Source organism: Nothobranchius furzeri, chromosome 18, assembly GCF_043380555.1.
Source record: "Nothobranchius furzeri strain GRZ-AD chromosome 18, NfurGRZ-RIMD1, whole genome shotgun sequence".
In the NCBI taxonomy this organism is placed as follows: Eukaryota; Metazoa; Chordata; class Actinopteri; order Cyprinodontiformes; family Nothobranchiidae; genus Nothobranchius; species Nothobranchius furzeri.
In genome coordinates, this window is record NC_091758.1 from 7,880,353 (window position 1) to 7,901,183 (window position 20,831).

Here is a 20,831-nt window from a genome sequence, read left to right on the forward strand (position 1 = left end):
ACATCCCCACACCATGACACCACCACCACCAGCCTGCACAGTGGTAACAAGGCATGATGGATCCATGTTCTCATTCAGTTCACGCCAAATTCTGACTCTACCATCTGAATGTCTCATCAGAAATCCACTCATCAGGCCAGGCAACATTTTTCCAGGCTTCAACAGTTAAATTTTGGTGAGCTGGTGCAAATTGTAGCCTCTTTTTCCTATTTGTAGTGGAGATGAGTGGTACCCGGTGGGGTCTTCTGCTGTTGTAGCCCATCCGCCTCAAGGTTGTGCGTGTTGTGGCTTCACAGATGCTTTACTGCGTTCCTCGGTTGTAACGAGTGGTTATTTCAGTCAACGTTGCTCTTCTATCAGCTTGAATCAGTCGGCCCATTCTCCTCTGACCTCTAGCATCAACGAGGCATTTTGGCCCACAGGACTACCGCATACTGGATGTTTCTCCCTTTTCACACCATTCTTTGTAAACCCTAGAAATGGTTGTGGGTGAAAATCCCAGTAACTGAGCAGATCATGAAATACTCAGACTGGCCCGTCTGGCACCAACAACCATGCCACGCTGAAAATAGCTTAAAACACCTTTCTTTCCCATTCAGTTTGGAGTTCATGAGATTGTCTTGACCAGAACCACACCCTTAAATGCATTGAACAACTGCCATGTGATTGGTTGATTGGATAATTGCTTTCAGGAGAAGTTGAACAGGTGTTCCTAATAATCCTTTAGGTGAGTGTTCTGTATAAAAGTAACAGTTTTTGCTGAGAAACACACGGTAATACATCATAGAGCATTTAGTGTCAACCACAGCCACCACACAGGTGATGTGTTGAAAATGCCCAAGTCCATCATCGTGAGAGCACCTGTGGGCATACACACTCTTGTATATGTAAGATTTTCTATAGTAGTGTCCAATAGTGAGTGCGAGGAGTCACAGATCTGCCCCAAAGATGTGTGGAAGACGGGGAAGTTCCATGCCCTAAAGTGCAGACACCCCAAGGAGACAGCTGCTGCAGAAGCCTCAACCACCCTCCCTAGAGGTAAAGATGATTACCCTGGGGGTCACAACCAGCAGACGCCAGAGCCGTGGGAGATAATGACGGCAAGCCCCACGGCCCACCCGCAGCTGCCCACCCCTGAGCTGGCCGAGCTTGCAACACAGCGGCCCGGGACCCAAGGGCGACCAATCCCACTGGCTACCCAACAGAGGTATCCAGACTCCACCAGGCAGCCACCGGGAGGGACCTGACAGATCCCAAACATGTCCCACACATACATTCACACACAAAGGTTTCTCCACCTTGCCACATGAGCAACGAGGGCCCGGACGGGATTTGATCCCCACACTCCCCGGTGTGAGTCACGCACTCTAACCAGTCAGCCAAAGGAACATCCCCTTGGCCAAGTAGCCAGGACGCATGATCAATCGAGATACATTGACAGGACGCTCACGCTATCACACTCACACATAGACACGTGACCTAAAGACTTACAAGAATGTACGTCATACAACCACTCACACTCCCCATACATACCCTACTCACTCTGGTCCCGGTACAGCTGCACAGAGGGCACAACCATTCCCGGACACCAGAGCTAGCCCCGTTCTGCTGGGGTAATGATGAGCAGGTACCCCCGCCCAACGCAGAGCAAAGTGACACACCACCTCAGACCCCAACCAGACGACCAGCTCCCACTCCTAGCCTGCAGCCCCGTACAGCTAAGCGAGAACAGAGGTGTGATAAGACCCCTAGTTCCATCCGCTTGCTCCAATGTGGTGTTGATGCGTGTTGTTAAAGTGCATTCTGTGGTTAGGGCGGGCAGCACAGGCAACGTCTAGCCTACACCAGCTGATGTCACCACACAACTCCGCTTACCCCCTGAACCCTCAGTGTCTAGGTGCAGCTTAAAATTGTGTATGATTTTTCAGCCAATGGTGAAAGTGAGCATGAACCTTTCTCATCCTGCATCACAAAATAGGCTTTTATCTATGCAATCATGCTAATTATTCTCACACATTTACATAAATGTAGCAGTCTGACACGACCCACAACAAAATGACATTGATTAATTTAAATCAAAATGTCCTCTTTGAAAACCATGAATATCCTTGTACACCCATTCAAACTCTATAGATCCACTGTTGTCTTAGTTTCTGAATTCCCTCCACACTTGCCAATTGTTCAACCAAAATTAGCATGTCAGAGATGCTGAGCATTTTAAAAACAAGCAGAAAGAGAGGGAGGCGATGGAGCAACACAAAAGTCCAGCTGTGATATGAACATGGAAGGAAGAGAGAAACGGATCTCATCTCACAGGGACAGAAACTTTCAGAGCATGTCCCGGGTTATTACCATTTAAATCCCACATACACACACGCACACACACACATCTACACACACACACGCACACACACACACACACACACACACACACGCGCACACACACACACACACACACACACACACACACACACACACACACACACACACACACACACACACACACACACACACACACACACACACACACACACACACACACACACACACACACACACACACACACACACACACACACACACACACACACACACACACACGAAGACTTAGTGACATGTTGTTCAAACACAAATAATGCCATCATCGTGCCTTTGACTGTGTTTGATTGGGTGCCTTTTTATGACAGTTGGCTCCAGCCTGGTATTTTCATGGTTGTCTGTTGGATGATGAAATTAAGTTAATTGCTTATTGGTATTTTAATGAAGTTTCTTTCTCTTTGAGCGTTTGAGTGATTTTTGGGAGTATTTATTGCCATTCTAATGAAGTATTATTTGGCTGCAGACTCAGTGGGAGAGCAGCTGAACAGGCATACACACAGCAGGTGGCACACACACACACACACACACACACACACACACACACACACACACACACACACACACACACACACACACACACACACACACACACACACACACACACACACACACACACACACACACACACACACACACACTGCGGCGCAGCATACACTTGTATGATGAAATGGAAGCCTATGAAGGCACCATGAGGATATATGGAGATAATATTGTGTCAATAATATCCTGCACAATTCAACATCGTTTCTTTCTTTGGCGCAGATATCCATCACCTCCTGTGTCATTAAATGACCCGAATGCACAAAATGCATCAGTTAATCCTAAACCATCACATCTGTACATATGGCTGCTGTGTGCCTGCATCAGCAGATACTCGCTGCTGCAGGCAGCTCAGCTGTTGAAGGGATATCCTGCTCTCTCTAAGTGGAAAGCATGGCATCCACTGGTCTTCACCCGATTGGACACATTCATATTAAGCAAACGTTGTCAGCTTTCAGTAGGTTTACTTTTTAAACATGAAATTCTGGGCTAGAATGTATTACTTTGAAGTATTTTCAAAATTTTCAAGATCTAGCAGAATATTATTCTGAAAAAGTCTAAGAAGCTTACATTTTGTAGAGGTGATTGATTGAAAGGCATCACAAACCACTTTGCAAAGTAAAAAGTCTAATTTATTCAAACAAAACACAGACAGAAATTACAGGTACACTGAATATCACACTATTTTGTGTTGTGATACTGAATCTCTATTTAAAGTAGTGTATCAGATTTTCCTTGAGAAACCAAATGCAAAATATATAAAAGTGTATTTTTTGTGTGGTGTAATTCAAACTCCGACAGCTAGGTGGCAGCAATGTTTACCGCCGTCATTCTGACAAATCAACGAGACCTTGCACTAGGTGTGTCCTGGAAGCCTCTGACCTGCATAGAAGAAATGCAGTCTCAGCAGAATATGACAACAAATTTCAATCGTAGAAATTCAACTGCACAATTTCAACGTAAACATTTCTTCATTAGAAATTCTGCCACAACAAGAAAAAAGATTAAAAAGCTGCACAGTAAATAAAAACATGCACAGAAAACTTGAAAGACTACATTTTGTTCTGGACAAAAACAAAAACTTTGTCATTAAAATATCGTCAGCGTAAAAAAGAGCCACAAAAGTAAAAACAAATCACCATAAAGTAGTTTTTACATACTTTGATAGAAAAAGGAGCCAAAAGTTCATGGCCTTTGCAGATTTTGACCCTATCTAACATCTACCTGGGCAGAGGCGGACACGTTTTATAACTGTGGATTGTAACACTAAGCCAGTCAGATTTTTCCTCCTGCTGCTGTAACCTGGTTTAAGCCTTTCTTTTGCTCGAGTCCAGCTGAGACGTTTGCAGAGGAGGTGTCTGTCATCAGGAGGAGATCCTGTCTGACAGCCAAACACGTATGGAGCTGCTCGTTTGTGACACGTGTTGTCCCAGCAGCTGCAGCATTGTGATCCGCGGTGGCATGTTTAGCTTCAACACACGACGCACTACTGGTGACAGAAGGGAAGGGAGCTGGAACGGATTTAACTTAAATGCGACTGTCTCAGCCTGTCTGCATGAGTGAACCTGGAGATCCGTCTCGTTTTGGGAAACGGGGACGTACTTGATGTCTTCATGAGGGACACTCCTGGTAAATCACTGATTCCAGTTCATTTACATGTAACGAACTCAAACCCAGAGGAGTTTTTAGGAGTCCACAGAAGATTAGGACCACTAAAATAAAAAAAGAAAATTAATCCTAACTTTTTGAATTCTGATTAAACTCAGAAGGCCCTAATCCTCTTCCATAGTACATTAATAAAATATACACATTTAACAAATATGGGACAATTTATTCATTATAAACAATACCAATTTAAAAATGCAGCATGTGGTTTTAATAAAACACTTTTTACCTACTTTGATTCAGATGTTCATGGTGAAATCCAGTTTTGACATCAAGAGAAATAACGGGTGTTAACAAAACAAAGAATTAACTCAGAACACTCAAACCTTCAGTAAAGTCTAAATTATGGAGAGACACATTAGTTGTGGGATTAAATCCAGATGCATCTTTTTTGATCACAGCTGATAAAATCGGATCCGTGAACAAATCAAACTTCGTTTCTTCACGGCTTCTGCTGTAAAATTACCATGAAGTCAAAACTGTTTGTGATTCATTTATCATATTTAGAGCCAAGTTGAGGTGGCTCACTAAACCATCTTGTAATGAGTCAGTTTAAACTGCGTACATGTATTCTTTATCTCGTTTAACGAACCGATGCGTTTTCTTCTGACTTTTCTTCAGCAACTGTTCAAATCCACAACTCAGGGCTAAACAGCTGACTGAGTCTCGGCTTTTTTTATGATTGACTGAGAACAAGCAGAGCGTGGAGTGTTATGGTTTGAGTATTCAAGCTGCAGCGCCCCCCGCTGTGATCACCTGCACCAGCCTCTGAATCTGCCCGTCTCCTCACGCCTCTGGAACTTCAGCTGATGCGGTTTTCACAGAGCTCCAGCCCGAGGTTTCTAGCATTTCTGATTCTGGCTGCTGTTCTCAACCCCCGTCTCAACCTGCCGTACGTGAGTCCCAGGTAAATTTCTGCTTCTCCTCAGCATGTTACTGGATCATCTAACAGACCCCTCATTCCTTCACCAGACCTGCTTCTTCACCATCTTCGCCCCTGAGCTCCTTTCTACATCTTCAGATATGCAACTCTAAGAAATCCAACCTGCACCACTTACCTCCTAACTCTAGTCCCGCCTCCCCATCGCCTACCTGCATAAGGAAAGGACCAAACCGTCGATTCTTCAGACATCTTGGCCCTCCTTTATAATCCTTTTAAAGTTATTCAGACAGAATGCAGTGCAGCTTCTTATTCTTTCGTCAAGTTAAACTTTGTTGCACTTAATACTTCTCGCTCCGGGCTGTCCAGTAAAAACAAAACATGATGTTAAAGAGCAAGTCACCCCCAAATCACATTTTTTTTGCTGATAAACTATATAAAGAAGTGTCTAATCGTGCTACAGACACGTGTAGTCAATAATTTGGCAGTTCAGTGCATCTTGGTTAAAATTCAAATATTCTGCCTAAAACTGTCAGTGTTGCGCCGTCGTCAGGGAAAAATTCTGCACTGTATCTGAATTAAAATCTGCCACTGCTATTGGCTAAGAGGTATGCTATGATGTCATCTGGTACATTATGATGTCACAATGCCATTGTGAGCCTGTGTGTGTATTTGTTAGCGGCTCCGCCCTCTCTGTCTGCCAAGCAACAGCATTTGTTGCATTTTTCAAACATGAAGAGGGAGTGAAGTAAGTTTCTTGTAGGGGGTGACTTGCTCTTTAAGGCCATGTGTGTGTGGTGCAGTCATGTTTGTTGGTACCAGTGAGAATTCATCCATCAGCTGTAATCTGAGCAGATTGTTTAAAGCTTGTAAAGAACAGTACACTAGTAAAATCATAAAAAGGTGTGATTTTGATATAAACTCTGTTTGGTAAAATGATTAATTATTAATGACATTTAACAGTAAATCCTCTGCATAGTGGTGAAAGCTGACATGTGCCTGGGTGATGCGACCAAGAGGAAATATGTAAAAACTAATTATAGGAAGTAATAACTGAGCCTGGATGTACCGCACTACTAATACCAACTTTCACCAACAGCTACTAAACTGTCTACCTCCAGTATGGGATGAAGATGGGCCAAAGGGAAAATGGTGCTATGAGTTTGCTCTGATCAGAAGCCACAGATTATCCAGCGGAAAAATAAAACTTGATTTTTAATTAAAAGATAATTGAACGCCATCTACCAGTGCCTCAAAGGGGTTGAGTCATGAATGGTGTCAGACAGCTTTCTGGGCTAGATCCACCTTCATGCTGGCCTGTCGGAGCGTAACTCAGGACACACACCTCCTGACAGAGAAGAATTAAACAATGACTTCACATTTAAATGTGGAAAAACAAACGTGTTAACAGGTCCTTACAGATGTGCTCGCTGGTTTACGACACAGACGGCAGCCAGCGTGCTGTTTGGGATTTTAGTCCAATCCTCCAGCGGAGCAGGAAACCAGCCGTTACTTTTGTCCACACACACACACACACACACACACACACACACACACACACACACACACACACACACACACACACACACACACACACACACACACACACGGTTAGGCGCGAGGGCTGTGAGAATATTTTCTTGAGGCCTTGAGGTGTCAAGAGATCCATCAAACCACCAACAACTAATTATTACCTTCCTTTCCTTTCTCACAGTGTGAGTGTGTGTGTGTGTGGGTTTATATGGGTGTGCGCTATGGCCCCTAGGGCCTATTGGTCTACATAATGGCTTTTTGAAGAGATTGTCGGTTTATAAAGACGTTTGATTGACACCTCCTGATGTCTCAATCCAATTAAAGAGCTGCACTTTGTATGTGGCTTGTGTGTGTGTGTGTGTGTGTGTGTGTGTGTGTGTGTGTGTGTGTGTGTGTGTGTGTGTAGGTTGAGGGATGGAGAAAAACATAAAATAAGTGATGTTATCTCTGACAATCGCTGAATCATTCCAGTGATTTACAGAAACACATCAACTAATAAATTACATTTTTTTATGTAATATTTATTTTTTAATCGAGTTTTTTTCTTTATTCTAGGATAAATATTACTGCTTATGTTTTATTTTGGGAATTAACTTCAGGCTTTTCTCACAAACTTTTCAACCTTGTTGCAAAAACAGAAAAAAACGTAATCACTGATAAAAAAAACTATGTGAATAGTTTTATCTTTGATATTTAATGACTTTGGTTTGAAAATGGTGAAATATAGAAAGAAAAAAGAAAAATACGCAGATGTTTTTGTTCCAACTTTAAAAAACTTTAAAAAAGAATGACACATGATTAGGTTTGAATTCACATTTGAACAAATACTCAACCTGCAGACGCATTCTAAAATAACCAATATTTTCATCAATAAGGGATCTGACTATGCTGTAAAACTGTAAATTAAAGCTAACAAAAAATTAATATCTGAAGAGAAATGTGCTTCGCTGCAAACCAAACGTATGCCACAAATGTGTCTGCATCCCTAACCCCAACAAGCACATTCAAATAAATCTCATCGCAGTTTTAATTAGAAAAACTGATGTAGAAAAATGTTCTTAAATGTATTTTGTAATATTAAACATTTTAAATGGCAAATTATTAAAAATAATATTGTTTACCAATAAAGATTAATATTCTTGCCCAAAATTACAACCTTTTTCTTTTGATGGGGATTTGAATGATCTTTAGGAACCATTATCATTATTAATATAATAATAATAATAATAATAATAATAATAATAATAATAATAATTATTATTTAAATCATAATCAAATAAATAAAGAGAGAAAAACATCTTATTATTCAAAAATAATTTTGGGTTAACGCTTCTCAAATGTTTTATTTTTATAACGGAAGAACACACACACACACACACACACACACACACACACACACACACACACACACACACACACACACACACACACACACACACACAAGGCCTCACAGGCCTCACTATTCAGTCTGAGTAACAAAGCCCAGGACCTAAACCCAGCATGTCTGAAAAAACACTCTGAGTGTGTTTTGCAAGTGTGTGAGTGTGTTTTGTAATTGAGTGTGTGGCTGTGTGAGTTTTGTATTTGTGTGTGTGTTGCACTAACAAGGTTCAGGCCTCAGCGTGATGACAATCCTAACGAGCTGTCTGTCGCTCTTCAGCTCTCAGCTCAGACCTCTGTGGTATTAATGATCGTGTGTGTGTGTGTGTGTGTGTGTGTGTGTGTGTGTGTGTGTGTGTGTGTGTGTGTGTGTGTGTGTGTGTGCCTGCCATTGGTATAAATGAAATAATGCCTCTGTGGGAGAGAAAAAACATTTAGTCTCTTTTGGTGCCACGATGTCAGGGTTTCAATGGCCGCTGTCTCTGGCAGGAGTGTGTGTTTCAGCGTGTGTCTGCCAGAAATCCCCCCAAAATTCAGTATTTTATATTATTAATGTTTGTAGATTGAAAATAGTTTTTAGTGTTATTGAAAAAAGATTTGGAGTTTCAAACCTATAAAAGAAGTACAAATGAACTAAGGATGTTTATTTTAATAAAAGATAAAGTTAGAATCTTCCACTAATCACTTACCTCTCTTCTAATTACTCATAAATAATCTAGTATTAAAAATGAGCAAATTACTTGAAGAATAAATCTATATGCGGACTTATACTTTGATTTGTTTCATTAAAACAAACATAAATCAGAATGCAGTTAAATGTTAAACAAGTCCAATAAAACCACAAAGAAAAAAGGAACATTTATTAACGTTTCTGCTTGTTTCCAGTCAACGTGGTCAATAATCCTAAAGAGTAGAAAAGAATTGGAATGTACAAAAAATGGAGAAAAACTATTTAAAGAGGTCTTCTACAGTTAAAAATAGATTCAAAAGGGTTAATGCAGGCTGAACATGAAAATAGACGTTACAAGTCTAGATTCAGAAAAACCTGACGGATCTATGTCACACTTAACATTCATGACCACACCCATCTAGGCTCAGGACGGAGAAGGTTGTTGGTTTAGCATCCAGGAACAGCAGAGAACCAGCAGACACTAATCATTAGCATTAGCAACTCCACCACGTGGCAGAACTCTTCCAGGCTTGTGTTATTTGTGGAGATAAAGCATGATGGGCTCGACACACCGGAGGCGACATCGCCTCTCCTCCAATCATTTTCAATCAGACATGCGCGACAAAGCGATAATCGCGGGTCTCCCTCCTACCAAGTGAAACGCGAAAAACGTGCATGTGACATTTTGCGCTCGTGCACAGGCGACCCAGCGACGCGATCCCAGAAAGTTGAAATATTTTCAACTTTTCATCGCTGTCGCTCGGACGAGGACCAATCAACGGAGGTTTCATTCACTGACCAATGAACGGACAGGATGCTCCGTACATCTCCGAGCAAACATGAAGGAGAAGTTGATTATTATTATGTTTTATAGTAAAATCAGAAGTAAGATTTCACATAACTCTAGCAGCACCTTGTGAAACATCATATCTACCGCTTTTTTAACTCTGAACCGCTTAAATAACCTTAATTCCCTCCAACCTGACACAGCCAAACAAAACAACGGAAGTTTCGATTTCGCCACGGAACAGAACGCGTAGACGGCTTTGCCGCTGGCCGCTGCCGCGGGTCACCTCCCGTGTGTCCGGTAATAAAAACGACAGAGTCACGGCTGCCAGCCTGAAGAGGGAAAAAGCAGCCAGGATCACCCAGCTCTGGTGATTGACCGGACACCGCCCCTCCTCCTCCCTTCCAGGCTGCTGAGAGCACAGCTGAGCTGAATCCATCTGATGACCAACACCTGGGATAAAAGAGCTGCCTTCAGCAGTCTGGGAGACAACAGTGCAGGGGTTCTGCTGTTCTCCATGATTCGTTTTGTTTTAACCCCTTCGTTCGTTCGTTCGTTCGTTCGTTCGTTCGTTCGTTTGGATGAGTTTAACTTTTAAAGTTTAAACTCTTGAGTGATCCTTTGGGACCTTGTGTTCGTTTGTTTTAAAGGTTAACTTCGTTTGTAGAAATATGATTGACTTTGTTTTTAAACGCCTTTGTTTGGTAAAACTTATAAGTTTTAACCAGGTGTTTTAATAGTTGATCATTCGTCTTTTAACGTTAACCTTTTTGAGTTTGTGTGTGTTGCATTATCTTTATAATGCTCGTCGTCTGTTTTGCTCGTTTTTAGAACCTTTTTATAACAATAAAACCCTTTTAACATCCACTGTCCAGTCTTTATGTTATCCCCATCCTTCACATTTTACCATCTCATGTCGGGGACGTAACAGACAGCGACGAATTTCGCTGATCGCGGCTGTTTGTCGCCTCCCGTGTGTCGAGCCCCTAAATGTTGCAGAACAGAGTCAGTAGAAGAGTCCTGTTTCTGTTATCCAATTAGAGGAGAGATGTCCAAATATCCTGCCGCCTGAAGATACCATCACCAGCTAATTTCTCCATGCTGAAACAGGTGCACCAGAGCAAATGAAAAGTTCCTACCAAAAAAAGGTCACACTCCAATATTCCATTGGACCACCTTAGGCTTTGATGACGTCACACATTTGCTGTGGCCTTGTTTTGATAAGCCTCTGCAGTGTCCGCAGATTTACCTCCATCCAGTGTTGCATTAATGTTTCACTAAGATGTTGCATTGATGATGGTAGAGTCTGACTGCTGCACAAAGCCTTCTCCAGCACATTCCAAAGGTCCTCGATGGGGTTGAGGTCTGGACTCTGTGGTGGCCAACCCACATGTGAAAATGATGTATCATGCTCCCTGAACCACTCTGTCACTATCTGACCCCGATGAATCCTGCCATTGTCATCTAGGAATATGGCCGTGCCATCAGGGAAGATGGAATAACCTGGTCATTCAGGATATTCAGGTAGTCAGCTGACCTCGTTCTTGGAACACATCCTGTTGCTGAACCTAGATCTGACCACCTGCAGCAAGCCCAGATCATAGCACTGCCCCCACAGATGTCACAATAAGAGATGGTTCAAATTGGAAGAAGTTGTTTGTGGTTCCTGAAAGAGACCCATGTGGTGAAAGTAAGTTAAGTTTATTTATATAGCAAGTATCACAGGCAGAAAAATCATAAAGTGCTTCAAAAAGATCAATAAAACAAATCATAATGTCATAAAACGATCATAAAAACAAAACAAAATATAAAATGCAAATGCAAGACATTTAAATAAGAAAACACAAAACAAAATGATTGCAAGTAGCACACCAAATCCTCTTTAATTTCTTTTTGTTTCATTTGCTTCCTGTTTAATATTAATGCACCTTTAGTTTTCCTGTCTTTGCATAAATGTCTGTCCAGCCGTTCCAACCTCCTCTCTCTATCCCTTTTCCCCTGTTTCATTTTCTTCCTCTCTCTCCTTTAAATCGTCTTCCTCCTCATTTGTTTTCCATCATTCTAAAAATTTTCTCCCCTCCTCAAGGTTTGCGTGCCATTTTAGAGTGTTTTCATTGATGTCAAGACATTGCTATCAGACATGACTGCCTCTGCCCTAGTTCACCCCCAGGACACGGGATTACCCCCTGCAATACACACAAGTACACACAAGACTTCACTCTCCCTTACACACTTGAATGAGCACTCACACACACACACACAAACACCATCAACACATTTATCGCTATTAGCATCACACAACTTACCCTTGTTCCCAAACTAAACACAGTTCCCACCTTCAATGTTTACCCCAACCAGAAGTCCAGATTTTATGTTCTGACCATCAGAACCAGACTGTTTGCTATATGGATTACTGCTCCTCACAAGGTGAGTGATTTCACTTGACAAGGTCCAAAAGAGGCCATAAAACCAAGACGACAGATGCACACACACACACACACACACACACACACACACACACACACACACACACACACACACACACACACACACACACACACACACACACACACACACACACACACACACACACAGAAGTGTGTTCAGACCTCAGTGCCATCGGCTGTGAATCTAGTATTGATTCCATAAAGTAGTTTCAGTGTAACATGTCACCGCACGTTAGCATCAGAGCGGCAGGCTGGACTGAGAGGAGAGCAGCTAGCACGCAACACAGTGGGGCGTATTTGGGGGAGTGGAGGGCTGCAGCTTTTTGGGTGATAGATGATATGAAGTAATTATTGTGTGTGTGTGTGTGTATGTGTGTGTGTGCGTGTGCGTGCGTGTGTGTATGGGTGAGTGGTTGTGCATGCGTGTGTGTTTGCGTGTGTGTTTGCGTGTGTGTCAGTGGTGGCGCTAGTGGGTGCTATAGCTACCCCTGGATGAGTCATAGCACCCCCAAGTAAATATTAGAGTTTTATTTTTCTACAATTTAATTTTAATGTAACGTGTGGATGTGATAATAATTAACATACAAAATAAAAATAATCAGTAAATTATCATATAGACAGTAAAAACTTAAACCAAAACAGGAAATTGATGTTAACCTTTGACCTCATTTTCCACCTGTGAACGAGTGAAAGGTAGAGCTAGTGGTAAGATGGATCGGTTTTTGTTGCCCACATTTCCACGGGTTCAGTCAGAAACAAATGAATGTTTGGAAGTGATCTCAGACCCACAGAAACCTACGGATCTGGATGAAGAGTCAACCCTAAACCGCCGCAGCAGTCGAGGGTTTTACCGCTGGAAATGCTAACACTAACGTTAGCTAACCTTGCAACACTATAGATGGTTTTCTGTGTGGCTGTGTGTGTTTATGATTTCATGGAAAAGTCAGTGATTGTTCATATGTTTATGATGTATCTTAATGATTGTTTCAGGTGTTGTTGAGGTGTTGTGCACGCATGTGTATCTGCTAGTGTTGAAGGTGTTTTAGAGAACTATAGGTACGCATGACCACTTCCTTCATAGCACTTGCAGAAAAACATTTCTGGAGCCGCCACTGGTGTGTGTGTGTGTGTGTGTGTGTGTGTGTGTGTGTGTGTGTGTTTTACATGACCAGATCAGTCTGTTCAAACATTTTGTAATCCCCCAAGCTGTATGTTGGTGCAGCCCTACTCATACTGATGGTTTTGTTTCTGAAGGCAGGATTTTGTTTACAAAAACCAGCATTGTTTACAAACATCACCTAGCGTAAACTCACTTCAGTTCCTATTTGAATGAAAAAGATTGGACTTGCCTTTTCCTTTAACCCACCCCACATATTTTCATTTGTGACAAGAATCAGAATCAGATTTTTGTCATGGAACCAGCGTCCCAGTCCCAGAGCCAGGATTCAGGAAAGCTAACTCAGACATAAAAGCATGTATTCAGACAATCACAACATCACCCACCCACCCTGGGAGGGGCAGGGATCCCCTTACTGAGAGAGTTTGCAGTTGTACAGCGCACCCTTTAACCTCTGCTGCTTCAGGGGAGGAGGGGCACCCTGAGTCCATGAGATGGTGTCCAGGTTTCTGTGAAAAGTTGTGTTTGTGCATGTGTTGCATCAGTAGTAAGTTAGTCCACAACCTTTCTCACAGTGTCTGTCATCCAGGATGTTATGAAGTTCCTTGCAAGGTGATCCGAGGAGTTCACAGTGCCATGGGAGAAACGGGGGAGGGAGGGGGCAGAGCGGGCATCCATCTCAAGGAGAGTTAATAAATTCTTCAGCCTTCAAGGTCGGCACCAACGAGCGATATTCAAATACCAGAAATAGTTTTGGAACAGGTCACAGATTAATATTCCTCTGTCTTCTGCCCTTCTGTGGTGTCAAGGCCACTAAACAGCCATATCAAGAGGTCAGTTTCCATCGACACGAGTTGAAAACTTTTCCCAGCTGTTTTTCATTCTGCGTACAAGTCCCAAAAACGCAGCCAGATTGCTGCTCAGAGCATCCAGGTTGTGATTCATCTCATGCAATGCCTGAGCCTGCGAGTGTTCAGCACAGCACATCCCTTCTCTGAGCTTCAGGAACTTGCCAATTGCACAAAAAAGCTCAGAAATTTTCCAATAGACCAGGAACTCACCTGCTCCAAACAGCAGGAACCCGGTTATCATGAATCCAATGACACAAGTCTTCTACGTCTCCATGGACATCAGCAACAGGCACATCATCTTCCACTCGTTCCAGGAATCCATTATGTATCCAACCGGGTGTGTTCCGTCAGGGCAGGAAGAAGCCCCCTTCTCTGTTCATAATGTGGAAAAAATATCATATCAACTGCATTCAGAGACCAGCTCACCAAAGTCAAGGTTTAGACAAATACAGAGAGGAATGCAGAGTGGGCTCCAGATAGACTGGGCATGACAGGACAGAGCTGTGGGCAGAACAGGGTTGGGAGGGGGACCAGAACGCAAGCATTCGCCTCGAGAGCAGGAAGCAGCGCATTAGCACACTGCAGATTACACACGTTAATATTAGACCTGTACAAAAAACATGCAACTGGGTCAAAGGTCATGATCAGTTCAACCGAGAGGAGAAAATGCACACAATAATAAATGTAACCTTTAGTTACTATCAATATGGCTCTTTTAAATGTTCGCTCTCTGCTGAACAAAACTTTTATTATAAATGACCTAATTTTAGATAATCACTTTAAATGTGTATTTTTGACAGAAACATGGTTGAGTTCAGATGCTCCTGCTGTTCTCACAGAGGCCTCCCCACCAAACTTTAATTTTACTTATTCAATAAGAAACGGAAAAAAGGGAGGCGGAACTGCTCTTATAAGCTCATCTACACTTTCCGCAAAACATCTTTTATTTGATAACTACACCACATTCGAATATTGTGCAGCCATTTTCAGCGATCTTCAGATTTTGTGTGTTACTGTTTATAGGCCTCCGAGGCACAGTGCACTTTTTATACAGGAATTTTCCAAGTTTTTATCAATTGTGCACAACTCTTTTGATAGTATTATTTTAGCTGGTGATTTTAATTTACACATTGATGACCCTGCAGACCCTTTGACCACTGAATTTTTAAACATTTTGAGTTATATGGATTTTACACAACATGTTGCACAACCAACCCACGACAGAGGACACACCCTGGACTTGGTCATCATCACGTATGGTCTGTCCACCGGTGTGTCCTCTGTCGTGGATTTAGCGATCTCAGATCATTTCTGTGTGTTTTTTAGCATTACCAGCATAATTCAGCAGGAGACCTCTGTGAGAACTGTAATGAAACGCCATCTAACCCCTGAAGTGGCTGCTGGTTTTCTGGAAACTTTTAAAAAGATCCCTCCTATTAATTCAAATGCCCCCTGTGATTCTATCTTCAATGATTTTAACAGCAGACTTAAATCTACTCTGGATTTGCTCGCTCCACCTAAGATTAAAAAGCTGCAGCCAAAACCGGCTTCCCCTTGGAGCAATGAAAACTTGAAAATGTTGAAAAGATTTTGCTGGGCGGCGGAGAGAAAATGGAGGAAATATGAGAACACAATTAATAAACAAATATACAAGGAATTATTAAAATCATACAACAAAGCTGTTAGAAATTCCAGAAATAATTACTTTTCTAAAATCATCTCGGAACACAAAAATAATCCCAAAATTCTGTTTTCTACAGTCACAAATATTTTGGGTCGTGAATTTATTTCTCTCCAGAAAACCCCCTCGGACTCTCTCTGTGAGGAGTTTGCAGCCCACTTCAGAGGGAAGGTAGACACCATCAGACGTAACATTTTTTCCACCCAATGTCATGCTGCTCCCGATCAATCTGAGAGTGTGTGTCTACCTGAGGAAGCACTGGACAGTTTTGTCTTGGTTGAAGTTGAGACTATTGCTAAAAGTTTTCTCCTCAGTGAGGCCTACCACGTCCCCACAAGGTTTTTTAAACAATTTTATGACTCATTTAGAGATGAGATTTTAACTTTGATGAACTGTCCCCTTCAGACGGGGGTCTTTCCTGCTGCTTTTAAACGGGCGGTGGTCAGACCCCTGTTGAAGAAGAGCAATTTAGATTTTAATGACTTTAACAATTTCCGACCGGTATCCAACTTACCATTTTTAAGCAACATTTTAGAGAAGCTTGTTTTAATACAACTTAATGATTTCATCAACCACCAACATGTCCTAGAGAAATTTCAGTCTGGTTTTAGGGTGAACCACAGCACTGAGACGGCCCTTCTGAAGATTTTAAATGATTTTAGAACAAATGATGATTCTCGGAGGGTAACAGTGTTGGTTCTGCTGGATCTAAGCGCTGCCTTTGATACAGCAGACCACACTATTCTTTTAACCCGTTTAAAACAGATCGGCCTCTCTGGTGTTGTTCACAGTTGGTTTACTTCCTACCTCACAGACAGGACTTTTATGGTGAGTCTGGATACCTGTTCCTCTGGGGTCCACAGCATCACATGCGGGGTGCCTCAGGCTTCAATTCTAGGCCCAGTGCTTTTTAACCTCTATATGCTCCCTCTGGGCAGCGTCATCAGGAGACATGGGGTGAATTTCCACAGTTACGCTGATGATACACAGTTGTACATCTCCGTGTCTCCTGATGACGCACAGCCAATGGAAACACTTTTTAATTGCATTTTAGATATTAAATCATGGATGACTGAAAACTTTCTCCGGCTCAACCAGGGCAAAACTGAAGTTTTAGTCATCGGACCTGAGGCCCAGAGAGAGAAACTTTTACCTAAACTACAATCAATGTCTTTTTATCCATCACTACAAGTGAAGAATCTGGGCGTTATTTTGGACTTTGAGCTGACTTTCATTCCCCGCATTAAAAACATCACAAAAATAGGTTTTTACCATCTTAAGAATATCGCCAGAGTCCGCCCCATTCTCTCTCGGGCCAATACGGAGACGCTAGTGCATGCTTTTGTAACCAGTAGAATTGATTACTGCAATGCCCTGCTTTCAGGTCTTTCCAAAAAGAGCATCTCAGGTTTACAACTTTTACAAAACTCAGCAGCACGTGTCCTGATGAAGACCAGGAAGCGGGAGCACATCACTCCGGTTTTGAAATCACTGCACTGGCTCCCCGTATGTTTCAGGATTGATTTTAAGGTTCTTTTAATGGTTTTTAAGTGTCTTAATGGTCTTGGGCCTTCTTATCTTTCAGAACTGCTTTTACTGTATAAACCCTCGCGGTCTCTGCGCTCCTCTGGCAGCCGTCTCCTAGTTATCCCTAAAGTTAAGACTCACACCCACGACGAGGCGTCCTTCAAGTATTACGGCCCTCGCCTTTGGAACGGGCTGCCGGAGGACCTCAGGTCCGAAGGGAACATCCAGGCTTTTAAGAATAGGCTCAAGACCCACCTTTTTAGCTTAGCTTTTAACTGATCACTATTTATCTATATATACATATTCATCTCTTTTAATTAATTTTATCATTTTATCTACATCTTAGTGTTTTTACATGATTATGTTTTCTTTTACTATCTTTATAATCACTTTTTATCAGTTACTTTTTATCATTATTAGCTTTTATTATTTTATATGTTATATATCTTAAATCCTCCAATGTTTCCTCTGCGGAGCCCTCTGCCTTGGGGCCGGTGGTCAGGGGCGGCGGCGGCCGGGGCGCTCCTCAGGTAGAGCCTGGGCAGTGGTGGGGGTTTCTGCCCTACGCCACTGGGCGTCATGGGCCGGTGTCTTGGCTGCTGCCGTGGATCTGTTGCTGCCAAGGCAGATGGCTCCGCTGATGATGTGTCGTTCATTACCTGACCCATCTGAACTCAGCCTATTGTTTCCTCTGGTGTTCACGAGTGTGTGTGTGTGTGTGTGTGCGTGTGTGTGCGGGTGATTGTATGTCCACTTTGGAAGTTGGGTGCGGGAGGGGAACTGTAATTTTTAATTTTTTTATACTTGGGGAGGGGGGCTGGGATGGGAATGTGGGATCTATGGGGCCATTTTAATCTGTAAAGCACTTTGAGTTGCATTTTTTGTATGAAAAGTGCTATATAAATAAAGTTGATTTGATTTGATTATGCCCTCAGCACCTTGGCTGCACCTAGAAATCCTGTCCATAAAAGTTATGAACAGAATCGGTCATAAAGGGCAGCCTTGGCGGAGTCCAACTCTCATTGGGAATGAGCCCGACTTACTGCTGGCAATGCAGACCAAGCTCTGACACCGGTCATACAGGGACCCAACAGCCGGTATCAGAGGGCCTGGTACCCCATACTCCCGGAATACCCGCAAAGGGGCCCTCCAAGGGACGCGGTCAAATGCTTTCTCCAAATCTACAAAACACATGTAGATTGGGTGGGCAAACTCTCACGTACCTTCCAGGACCCCCCAAGGGTATAGAGCTGGTCCAGTGTTCCACGGCCAGGATGAAAACCACAGTGCTCCTCCTGAATAAGAGGTTCGACTAACTGATAGATCCTCCTCTCCAGAACCCCTGGTTAGACGTTACTAGGGGGCCCAGGAGTGTGATCAGCCTAATTGGAGTACACCCTGCAGTCCCCCTTTTTAAATAGGGGGACCACCAGTCAGTCTACCAGTCCAGTAGAACTGCCCCCAATGTCCAGGTGATATTGCAGAGCTGCATCAGCCAACGCAGCCCAACAACATTCTGCCTAAAGAACTCCGGGTGGATCTCATCCACTCCTGGGTTCTTGCCACCGAGGAGAATACCCACTATCCCCACCATCACCAGTGTCGGTAGTGCACTGTTTCCCCCTCCTGAGGTGTAGGTTGGTGGACCAGAATGTTCTTGAATTAACTAATTATGAAATTCAAATTTGTCATTCAGTGTTCCTGCATAAAAAAAAATCAACAACTTCTATTTGGTCAGTTTCACAGCTGTGCTCTCAGCATAGGTTATAACTTCTTTATAGCATATGTGGTCTATAATTGTTGTCTTTAACTTAGCCTTTTATTTTATTTCGTACATCTGATTTTATTTGTGTATTTTTAAAATGTTTTTTTAAAGCTGATGTTTATAACGATATTAATGGGTTATGTTCTTGCTGCTCTTGCTCCTGGAAAGCACATTGAATTGTTTCAGTGTATGAAACTGGCTTTACAAATAAAGCAGCCTTGCCTTTTCATGACATGACACAAACAGGACACAAACAATTACCAGATTCACACAATTCAGTTAAAATGACAAAAAATAATACTTTTACAGTGATCACAAAACAGTCTAATGTCTCAACCATGCTGGTAGGAAGGTTACATTTAAACAGATCTCCTTCTAAGCTTGCTAGAGGATAGTCAGTTTTTCTCCTTTCAAAGAGGCTGAGGTGGGATGTGGTCATTATTTACAGTGTGTGAACCGAGTCAGTGCCAGCTAACGCTGCAGCACTGACACTTGTAGTTTGACAGGAGCCTGCAAAACGCAGCAGTGTTTTGTAAAAAAAACGAGGTCAGTAACAGAAGCAACCCATAAGTTGTTTCTTGTATCCCTAATGCCGGGGACACACTGGCCGCGGAAGCGCCGCGAAAATGGGACCGCCTTCATTCGGCGCCCTTGTTAAGCTATTCTATATACCACATGGGCCGCCTCGCGCCGGCGCGTGCCGGCGCTCCAGCCCGCGCCGTGCAGCAATCATTTCGGCGTCGGCTCTATTTTTTTCGCGAGCCACGGGTGAATCGCGTCAATTCTGGCAGGAAGTCAAACCTAGACATAAGAGGCAGGCCGGTAAAGTTAACAAAATAAAGCATTTCAAAATAAAATTCCGCAATAGTCAAATGTGTTCGTAATCAGACACTGCAGAAAAACCACACGAACACACAATCACATCGAACTTGTGTGCGTGTGTGACCACGTGAAGGGGGTGTGGTTTGGGTGTCTTTTCACGGGAGCAAACAGGACAGAGAGGCAGAAAGTCTGAGGCAAGCAGTTAATATGGATGACTTTAAATTAATTATGGAAGTTGAGAAACACAAGGAGCTGTACGACCCCCGAAAAACATGATTGTTTACGTACCCATTTAGGAAGAAACTGCTAGGATACAGCTGCAGAATTGGAGCGGGTTCCAAGAGATTCAACTGGCAGAAACAACTCATACCATAGGTTCACACACACACACACACACACACACACACACACACACACTCACGCGCACGCACGCATGCACGCACACACACACCGACACACTCACGCACACACGCACGCATGCACGCACGCATGCACGCACACACACACACCGACACACTCACGCACACACGCACGCACACACACACACACACACACTCACGCACACACACACACACGCACACACACACACACACTCACGCGCGCACGCATGCACGCACACACACACACACACACACACACACACACACACACACACACACACACTCACGCGCACGCACACATGCACACACACACACACACACATACACACACACACACACGTAGAGGAAAAGAGCTGAGAAAAGGCAGAGAGGAAATGGAGGACACCAAGTGTTTAAAAGAAAAACTAC